Source organism: Cervus elaphus, chromosome 26, assembly GCF_910594005.1.
Source record: "Cervus elaphus chromosome 26, mCerEla1.1, whole genome shotgun sequence".
In the NCBI taxonomy this organism is placed as follows: domain Eukaryota; kingdom Metazoa; phylum Chordata; class Mammalia; order Artiodactyla; family Cervidae; genus Cervus; species Cervus elaphus.
The window spans coordinates 16,363,396-16,374,137 of NC_057840.1; positions in this window are offsets into that span (position 1 = coordinate 16,363,396).

Genomic DNA, 10,742 nt, shown 5'->3' on the forward strand with positions numbered 1-10,742 from the left:
TTTCGTGGGCTACAGTTGAAATCAGTTTGGGGTTAATCAACCTAACAAATTATTGGAACTCCATGTAGATACTCAGGTTTTCTCTGAATGCAAAATATCTGTTGAATATATCTGTATTCATATTCTACTAGAAAAATGATTGTATTCCTCCCTATTTATCAAGCACCACCAGTCATGCCCACACATACTCCACAGATATTTTCCCACAAAATTAGCAAAGCCCTCAAATTCTTATGGTACGTAAACCTTCTCATCCAAGGAGTGACTTTGTGATTTGCGCTCAAGTCATGGTGAAATTTAACTCTAGTAATAGTTCTAAGCAACCAGTCAATCCTAAAAGAAATCAACCTTGAATGTTCATTGGAAGAACTGATGCTGAAGCTGAAGCTCCAAACTTTGGCCACCTGATATGAAGAGCCAACTCACTGGAAAAGACTCTGATGCTGGGAAAGATTGAGAGCAAGAGGAGAAGGGGGTGACAGAGGATGAGATGATTGGATGGTATCACCAACTTAATGGGCTTCCCTGGTGGCTCAGATGGTAAAGAATCTGCCTGCAATGTGGGAGGGCTGAGTTCAATCCCTGGGTCAGGAAGATCTCTTGGAGAAGGAAATGGCAACACATTCCAATATTTTTGCCTGGAGAATTCTGTGGACAGAGGAGTTTGGTGGGCTACAGTCCATGGGGTTTCAAAGAGTCAGACATGGCTGAATGACCAACACCAACTTAATGGACATGAGTCTGAACAAATTCTGGGAGATAGTGGACAGGGAGGTCTGGTGTGTCGCCGTTCATGGGGTCTCAAAGAGCTGAACATGACTTAGCGACTGAGCAGCAACAACGACCTCTCTGAGCAAAGCCAAGTGTGAGGTGAGTGAGAAACATAGAGAGCAGGCGTCTTCTTTCAAGAAGGCCTTTTTCCTCAGGCGAAAAAATAAAAGAACCTTGAAGCAAGAGAAGAACAACCTCATCAGAGAAGGAAGGGGAGACTCTGCCCTTGTGAAAAGAAGCTCCATATAGGGTGGGGATTTGGGTTACTCAGACATTGGTCCTCTCCTGGACCCCATCCCACTCCCTGGCAGTCCACTCCGTTTTGATTGATGACTACCTCTCCATTTAAGTGAAAATTTTATCCAGTGATAGAGTTTGGAACCCTTTATGATCAAAATCTGCTTCTGAGTTTTGGCTATTGCAGTCTGTCAGGGCAAAATAATAAATTCTTTCATCATGGTTATAGAAGGTCCCTGAATTTCATTCCATGGCTCAAACTGAGAATTTAGAGATTTAAGTTCATCACTCTCTGACTTTAAGCCATTCACTGTTACCAGAAGCAGCCACCCATCAATATTTCATATTTTTCATTCTTCATTGATGGTGGTGAAAACATGGTCTGCCACAACCCTCTCTCCAATGACCCTCTGATTACAGATGTCCAGAAGCAATCATCTTTCACTATCTTATTACTGAAAGCCAAGGACTGCAAGATTACTAACCCAGAAAAATAACAGAATGTTTAATGTTCTCCATGCTATCTAGACTGAAAACTTGTCTCTAGCTCTCCATGTAGCCTTGAAGATCTGTTACCTAGAACTCCAATTCCAGATACAAATTTCTGAACAGTTTGGTTAAAAGACTGTGTACATTCAAATCCTAGCTCTGCTATTTATTTATTAGCCAAGCAGACTCAAGCAACCTTCCTGAAATTCAATTTTCCTCATCTGGAAATCAGGATAATAGTGCCTATCTCAGTGAGGATGGGATGTTAATACATGTGAACACTTGGAGTCTGCTCAATTATTATTAGCTTACCATTATAAAAAATGATGATTAATGTTACTACTCTATTTATTATCAGCCAAAATTCTTGTCTATAAGTGAAAGAAACCACATCTGGACAGCTTAAGCAAAACAGAGAAATTATTGGACTATCTGGCCCAGGGTTGGGAAATATGAGGGAGCAGGAGAGGGCTAAGGGCTGGGATGCCGTAGTCACAGCACAGATGGGGGCAGCAGGATGTCTGGTCCACACACCCACAGCTACTGTAAAAGACAGACTCCAGCCAAGTCCAGGCACTTCTGTAAAGACTAAAGTTCCAGGGGAAAACATTCATTTCACAAAGCCTGTGTCATCTGCTCCTGGACATGAACTGCCACCAAGACAGCATGATGGGCATTTCTCCAAATGTTAGTTTGGATGCTCCTTGGAAAAAAAGGAAGTAAATCTCAAAAATCCAAAGGATAATAAACATTGAATTCATTTGGTAGTCTTAGTGTCACAGAATGCAAATGATCAGTCATCCACGTATATGACAACATGTGCCCAACGTGAAGTTTCCTCTCATTCCACTCTGCAATTTAAGTGCCAAGGAAAGGAGGCTTTCGGCTTTTCTGAATATTTGAGGTGTCAGCTAACACTATCCCCACCAAGATATATCCCCAAAGAGACAAAATGTGGCAGCAACTTGTTCAGCCCTGTCTGACCTTGTCTCCTCCTCTCCTGGTTGCTTCCCGGGTGAGGAACTCATGCTTGTTCTCCCAGAAGTTCCAGGAGAGGGAGAGACAGCTCCAGCAGAGGGAGAGATGCCTCAGGGAGGCATGACTTAGCTCATCTTTGGGGGATGGGTCATTCTGAAGAAGGAGGAAAAGATAAGGCCAGTGTGGCCACCAAGATGAGGATGAGCAAGGCTGGGCCAGCAGGACTTGTCTGTCTCTCCAGAAGTTTCATCATGAGGATAATGAGAGGGAGAGTTTGAATAAAATGTTAAGACTGGTGTGTGGAGTCCCTTAGTTGCCAAGATGATTGAAATTTAACCTGAAAACTTTTTTTAAAATGGGGGCAGACTCACAGCCTTGGTGACAGCAACATTTTAAAACTTGAAGCCTAAGCTGATATTTCTGCAGCATGGATTGGAGAAGGAAGAGCCAGAGGCAAGAGAACAAGTTAGGAGTGCACTAGGCCATTCCTTCTCACTTCCTTCTTGGGTTTGATGGGAGGTCATTTAGGAAGAAACTTTGGGTATTTGCAGCAAACAACACTAGGGTTTTTGTTATCACATCAGAGAGCAAAGGAAGCCAACAAAAATTTTTAGGTGAGATTTGGATTAATGAGCTAATCGATATATTTTAGCAAGGCCAATTTAAATAACAGTAGTGGTGGTGATGGTATAACAATGGTAATGGTGCTGGTGGTAAAAAGCTAAGAAGTCAGTGTGGCCGAACAGCCTATTGATAAGTTATCTGTCTATTGTTGGTTCCCATTCCCACATGCCCACATTTTATTTACTTATTTTTATCTTTTTATCCATTTTTTATTTTATTGGAGTACAGTTTAATGGGACGACAGAAGATGAGATGGTTGGATGGCATCACCAACTTAATGGACATGAGTTTGAGCAAGCTCTGGGAGTTGGTGATGGGCAGGGACGCCTGGCGTGTTGCAGTCCCTGGGGTCGCAATGAGTCGGACAGGACTGAGTGACTGAACTGAACTGACTGATGGTTGCTTTATCGTGTTGTGTTAGTCTCTGCTTACAAGATGAGTCAGCTTTATACCCCTCTTTCTTAGAGTTCCTTCCCGTTTGGGCCCCCACAGAGCACTGGGCAGACGGCCCTGTGCTGTGTGGTCAATTGTCTCTAGTAATCTCTTTCATACACAGTAGTGTATATGCGTCAATCACGATCTCTCAGCCCATTTCCCCTCCTCCCTTCCCATCTTGGTATCGATACATGTGTTCTCTATGTCTGTGTCTCTATTTCTGCTTTGAAAATTAACTCATCTACACCATTTTTCTAGTTTTCACCTATATGACACATGCCCACACTTTAGAATGTGGTCTGCCTTGGAGTCTTTGACATGGGGGATCTTCATAGCCCTTTGTGTTTTATTAATAACCTTTCTGAATAAAATGGAGACTTGTCAAAAGGGGTATTCTGCCAGGAGGGCAATTCTTAAATCGACTGTTGTTTTTATATCCTAGGTCTGCCAAGATTTAAACAAGACCATCAGAAAGGGAAGAAATGGATGCAATAGGGACATGGCCCAGTCACAGTGATGTTCTTGGTCTCCAAGGTAGGTGCAGGGACCCAGCTCTGAAAGGTTCACATGATCATCCCATTTCCGATTCAATCACTCTCAAAAGGCTGATAGTGCTCAAGGGTGACCAGCTGCCCCAGCTTGCTCCAGGAGTTCCCAGGATTCAGGACTATCAGTGTAAAACCAGGAGAGTTCTAGGTAAACCAAGGCAAGTTGGTCCCCCACATCTTGGAAGGCTGTCTTCCTTCACAGACAGAAGCAAGCTTCTACCAGAGCTGTCTGTTTCCAAATGAAGTAATGCAATGACCACTCCGTGGTGTACAAGCAGAGACTATTCCCATTTTCCTGCATTGCATAAGCTCTAGAGGTTCTTCTACAGTACAGGGGGAGGAGAGGAGCCTGACATTTGGTTCATGCTGGACATTTTTTGCTAACCTTGGCAGGTGGAAACTTTCAGTCGAGTTAGAAAAACAAGAAATATGACATTTCTTGAATAGCTGATGATGTGTAGCAGTTCCTGTCTCTTCAAATAATATTAACTATTTCTTGAACATTTACTATGTGTTAGGCTCAGTGCTAAGTATTTACATGTATTATCTCAATTAATTCTCACAACAGATCATATGGGCTGAGTACTATAAACATTTCAGTTTACAGTTTAAAAGATGAGGCTCAGAAAGGCTAAATAATTACTCAAGTCCATGCTGCCAGAGGGAACCTGATGGATTTTCAATGTCTATAGTCTTAATTATTCACTAAACTGTACTGTCTTACTTAGAGAGTAAAATACATGTTAACAGGTAGAAAATTTGTACAAAATATACACAAGGATATTTTGCACCTAATAATATTTATAACTCATTATATTCATTATTATGTAAAGTATTTAATGACTAGAAAAGCATCTGTGACCATACAGAATAATCCCTGACTTCGCTGAGGGGGATTTTCTTACTGAGGCTTTTTATCTGTGGCATAAACTTATTTTTTTTTTTCTTCTTTGGAGATTTAGTATCAACACACACAAAAAGAATGACAGTTCTTTGGATGGTGAAGGTTACATTCTAAAGTATCTTTAAAAAAAATTTTTTTTGCAATACCTCCATAAAAGGACTGATCACTTTATCAAAACCTTGGCATCTTAATCTCTTCTCTCTTCTTTGCAATCAGCTCCTTCACAGAACATTCAAACTCAAAGAAAACTACGTTCATTGCATTTGCCCATAGACCTGATTGTAATCTCTTCGAGAACAGAATCATTTCTCATTAGACCTTAACTTCCAGTACAGGACTGGCTGATCAGTTGTAAAGGCTGCCCACGTTTTATGAGAATCACCTCCAAAATAAAGACAATGGCAGTTGTTGGAGTTCTGCAATGTTCTCTGCTCAGTGGGTGTTTTTTAGAGACTGTGAACCAAAACAGAACTTCCAGACGTACAGCCTCAATTTCGTGTGAGTAAGGGCTCCAGAACAGTAGCTAGATGAAGTGACACAGGAGAAGCCTTCAAACTCAAATATCTCAACCTATCCCTGAGGCTTGGAAAGCTCACAAGTTTGAGGGAAGTTTCAGAGGTCCTGAGGATGGCCCTCATCCAGCACTCAGTTCTGGGTTCTCCACACACATGGAGCTGCACTGGGCAATGCAGAAGCTGGGCGTATAGTTACAGCCAACAGCTGAGCGAGGCTAGGACACTAGTGCCAACTCCCTCTTGACCAACATGGGACTCCCTCAAAGGCCAGCCTTTGCTCAAGGACCCCCCTTATCAACCTGACCCAAACTTTATTAGAACTGAGTGATCGAGTCATCCTACCTAGCCCCTCTTCCTCTCTCCTTTCACAAGCGTGAAAGCAGGATGGACCAGTAAAAATATCACATGAGCCACATGTGTAAGTTCCAATTTTTAAGTAGTCATACTCTTACCTAAATTTCCAGCCACTCAGCCTGCCCTGTGGATTTCAGACTTGCTAAATCCCACAATTCCATGAGCCAGTTCCTCAAAACTAAATCTCTATTTGTATGTATATAAATCTTATTAGTTCCATTTCTCTAGAGAGCCCTAACTAATACTTAAAATTATCAAACTAATTTGTTAATATCTCAAACCCACATTTTTTAAAAGTGTATCCCACATTTGCTCTGTTTTGGGCTTTGTTAAAGTATGATTCTGCTGAGATAGAAAGGAAAGCATGACCTAGTTAAACTTAGGCAAAACTAATCTTGCAAGTTGATCAAAAAATTGCTTCGCAAAAATGCCCTTGTTAAAGTGTCTTGGGACTACCTTAGGAAGAATTTAAAAGGTCCCAATATAAATCAGGTCATAAAATTGCTTTTCCAACATTACATACCAAAAAAGTCTGTGTCATTTGCTTCATTAGAGAGGCAATTTTATTTTGACATGACATTTTTTAAAAAGCTAAGTTGTTTCATCTTCCTTGTTTCACACTACTTTTCACCACACCCACACTCTTTTATGCAAAACATTTTGAAAACTAGTAAACTCAGCTTCACCTCCCTTTTACATCGCAGCTAACTCTGTTAAATCTATGGTAGCTCAATCATAATCAATTACTGGGATACACAACCCAGAGAAAAAAATTAATAGTAAAGCAAATATTTTTGTATAAAAAACCTTAATGTCTGTTAAAAGACTTATCCAAAATATGCACAGAACTTTGAAAATTCAACAATATGGACAAAAAGGTTGAATAGACACCTCACCAAAGAAACTACACAGATTGCAAATAAGCATATGAAAAGATGCTCCATATTAAATTTCACCAGGGAAATGCATTTTTTTTTCATTTATTTTTATTAGTTGGAGGCTAATTACTTTACAATATTGTAGTGGTTTTTGTCATACATTGGGGGGATCGGCATTATTTTTTAAAAAATGAAAACCACTATATACCTATTGAATGTCCAAAATCTAGAACACTAGCAACACCAAGAGCCAGCAAAGATGCGGAGCAATAGGATGTCTCATTCACTGCTATTGGGTGTACAGAATGGTACAGTCACTCTGGAAGATGCTTTGGTAATTTCTTATGTAATTAACATACTCTTATTGTTCAATCCAGCAATCATGCTCCTTGGCATTTACCCAAATTAATTGAAAACATATGTCCACACAAAAATGAATGTTCATAACAGCTTTATTCATAATTGCCAAAACGTGGAAGCAACCAAAGTGCCTTTCAGTAGGTGAATGGAAAAATAAATGGCGGCCCATACCGACAATGGAATATTATTCTGTGCCTGAAAGAAATGAGCTACAAAACCATGAAAAGACATAGAGGAAACACAAATCCATATTATTAAGTAGAAAAAGGCAAGCTGAAAAGACTTCATACTGTATGATTCCAACTACATGATGACATCTGGAAAAGTCAAACTACAAAGATGAAAAACGATTAATGGTCGTCAGGGGTTAGAAGGGAAGAAGGATGAATAGACAGAGCACAGAAGATTTTTAGGGCAGTGAGACAGTTCTTTATAATACTACACTATGGATATATGTCATTATATATTTGCATAATGTGTCCCAAACTATCTCCACAGAAACATCCAGAATGTTTGATCACACATGTGGGTACCATGGTTCAGCAAAGCTGACACATAAAATGACCATCACATCTACTGCTAACCTGGGACTTGAGCAATCTCATCTCTTTCTTTTATTGAAGTTCTCTCAGCTCTTAAGAAGGGTTGAAGCTACTCTTTATGAGGCAATTTGCCAACTGTGAAGTACCTTTGACAATATAATGTTAAGATCCTAATATTGTATCCCAAGTACTAAAAGAAGGGAATGTATTTATTCTACTATTTTAGTAGATCCATAAGCAGGAAGAATGACAAAAACATAAGTTGAGCAATTTGAAAAAAATGCTATGATCTGAATTTAGGGTATTCAGGAATTCAATTTTTTTAAATCCTGCTAAATAAAATTTTTCTCACTGTGACTCTGAATATAGAAAATACCATTTAGAATTACTAGATTCTAAATGCTCAAATCTTTCTACTTGATGTTAGAAAAGAATTTTAAACATTTGTCAGCCTTTGCTATGTTATCATCCAATATTATATCTTAAGTTTGTTCTGTGTGTCTACCAAAACTCAGCTCTCTCCACACCTCCTGTGGTCCATATTGAGAGAAGCCATCATCTCTTGCTTTGGGCTTCCTTACGTCATCTTGCCGGCCACATCAAGAATGCAAGGCTCTGGCCACTCTTTACAAAAGCTATGTCTCAGGGTTGAGTTTGAAACCTCAGTGAGATGAGGTTACACCTCCCATAAGACAAAAACTAGGCTTCCTTCCACTTACAGTGAAAGTGGCAGGTTCGTCAAGCTCAGCGTCCCTCTCCTGTAAGGCAGCACATTCATGTACAAGCACCCACCCAGGACCATGTGCTCCGCTCCCTTGTGTAACTCTGGGGCATGGAGCGGTGGCGAACACTTTTGCTCTAACAAAAAAAAATTTTATCTCTGACCCAGGAGTCTCATGTCCTCTGCCTTTTGAGAAGGTAGCGGTGAGCGAGAAAAAAAGCTGCCTTGTTAGCTTGTAAATAGGATAAAATCTTAGACCACTCACAGTTCTTTACAGTACTATTGAAGAAGTGCTAACAATTACACATCTCCCCTCCCCCAAAATAGATCCCATACTGACTGAAGCAGTTATTAAGCTGTTAAATGGAGGAAAGTATTAAAAGAAGAATCAGAAAAGAACTGGGACTGTGGCTAGAAGGGTTGGCCAAAGCTATACACTGCTGTGGAAATTCTGAGTAGACTCATTGGTAAAGACAAACTCCATGACTGTGATTGAGGTCAGGCCTGCTTTCCTCTTTCAGGAAAAGTATCAAAACCCATATTTTGTGCCTCTTACAAATATTTTGTTAATTTATTTAGTCAGTGTTTGTTTATTGAAAGGTCTGGACAAGATTCAGAGAAAATTTTCATATTCATTTATTTTTTTTAATTTTACAATGTAATTTGGAGGTTCATCCACACCAGCGCATAGAGGTATTCTCATTCCCTTTTTCATTCATCCTTTTTATGAGAAATTTTTTTAAAAGACTTTCATTGGCCCAGGTTAGTTGGTATTCTAGCTTCTATTCTAGTTATTTACACTCTAAATAAAGTTATTTCACACTCTAAATGAAATTATCTTTCTCCTGTTCTGCATCTTTCATATGTTCACAGGCACCTTTCAGGTTCTCCTACATTCCACTCCAGTTACACCTTTATTCTCTATCTTCTTGTCTACAATACTAGCATTATATTTGTGAATTAGTATTGTATTTGTATAATTGCGAGGGATTTGATTTAGGTCATACCTGAATGGTCTAGTGGTTTTCCCCACTTTCTTCAATTTAAGTCTTAATTTTGCAATAAGGAGTTCATGTTTTGAGTCAAAGAGCTTCTGAACTTGTTTTTGCTGACTGTATAGAGATTCTCCATCTTTGGTTGCAAAAAATATAATCAATCTGATTTCAGCCTTGACCATCTGGTGATGTCCATGTGTAGAGTCTTCTCTTGTGTTGTTGGAGGAGGGTGTTTGCTATGACAAGTGCATTCTCCTGGCAAAACTCTGTTAGCCTTTGCCCTGCTTCATTTTGTACTCCAAGGCCAAATTTGCCTGTTACTCCAGGTATCTCTTGACTGCCTACTCTTGCATTCCAGTTCCCTGTGATGAAAAGGACATCTTTTTGGGGTGTTAGTTCTAGAAGATCTTGTAGGTATTCATAGAACCATTCAACTTCGGCTTCTTCAAGATTAGTGAGTGGTTGGGGCATAGACTTGGATTACTGTGATACTGAATGGTTTGCCTCGGAAACAAGCAGAGATCATTCTGTCGTTTTTGAGACTGCACCCAAGTACGGCATTTTGGACTCTTTTGTTGACTATGAGGGCTACTCCATTTCTTCTAAGAGATTCTTGCCCACAGTAGTAGATATAATGGTCATCTGAATTAAATTCACCCATTTCAGTTCATTTTAGTTCACTGATTCCTAAAATGTCGATGTTCACTCTTGCCATCTCCTGTTTGACCACTAACAATTTACCTTGATTCATGGACCTAACATTCCAGGTTCCTATGCAATATTGTTCTTTACAGCATCGGATTTTACTTCCATCACCAGTCACATCCACAACTGGGTGTTGTTTTCGCTTTGGCTCTGTCTCTTTACTCTTTCTGGAATTATTTCTCCACTCTTCTCCAGTAGCATATTGGGCACCTACCGACCTGGGGAGTCCATTTTCCAGTGTCATATCTTTTTGCCTTTTCTTACTGTTCATGGGGTTCTGAAGGCAAGAATGCTGAAGTGGTTTGCCATTCTTTTCTCCAGTGGACCAGGTTTTGTCAGAACTCTCCACCGTGACCCATCCATCTTGGGTGGCCCTACACAGCATTTCTCATAGTATCATTGAGTTAGACAGGCTGTGGTCCATGTGATCAGATTGGTTAGTTTTCTGTGATTGTGGTTTTCATTCTGTCTGCCCTCTGAAGGATAAGGATAAGAGGCTTAGGGAAGCTTCCTGATGGGAGAGACTGACTGTGGAGGAAACTGGGTCTTGTTCTGATGGGCAGGGCTATGCTCAGTAAATCTTTATAATCCAATTTTGTGTTGATGGGTGGGGCTGTGTTCTCTCCCTGTTGCTTGACCTGAGACCAAACTATGGTAGAAGCTGAAGATAATGGCGACCTCCTTCA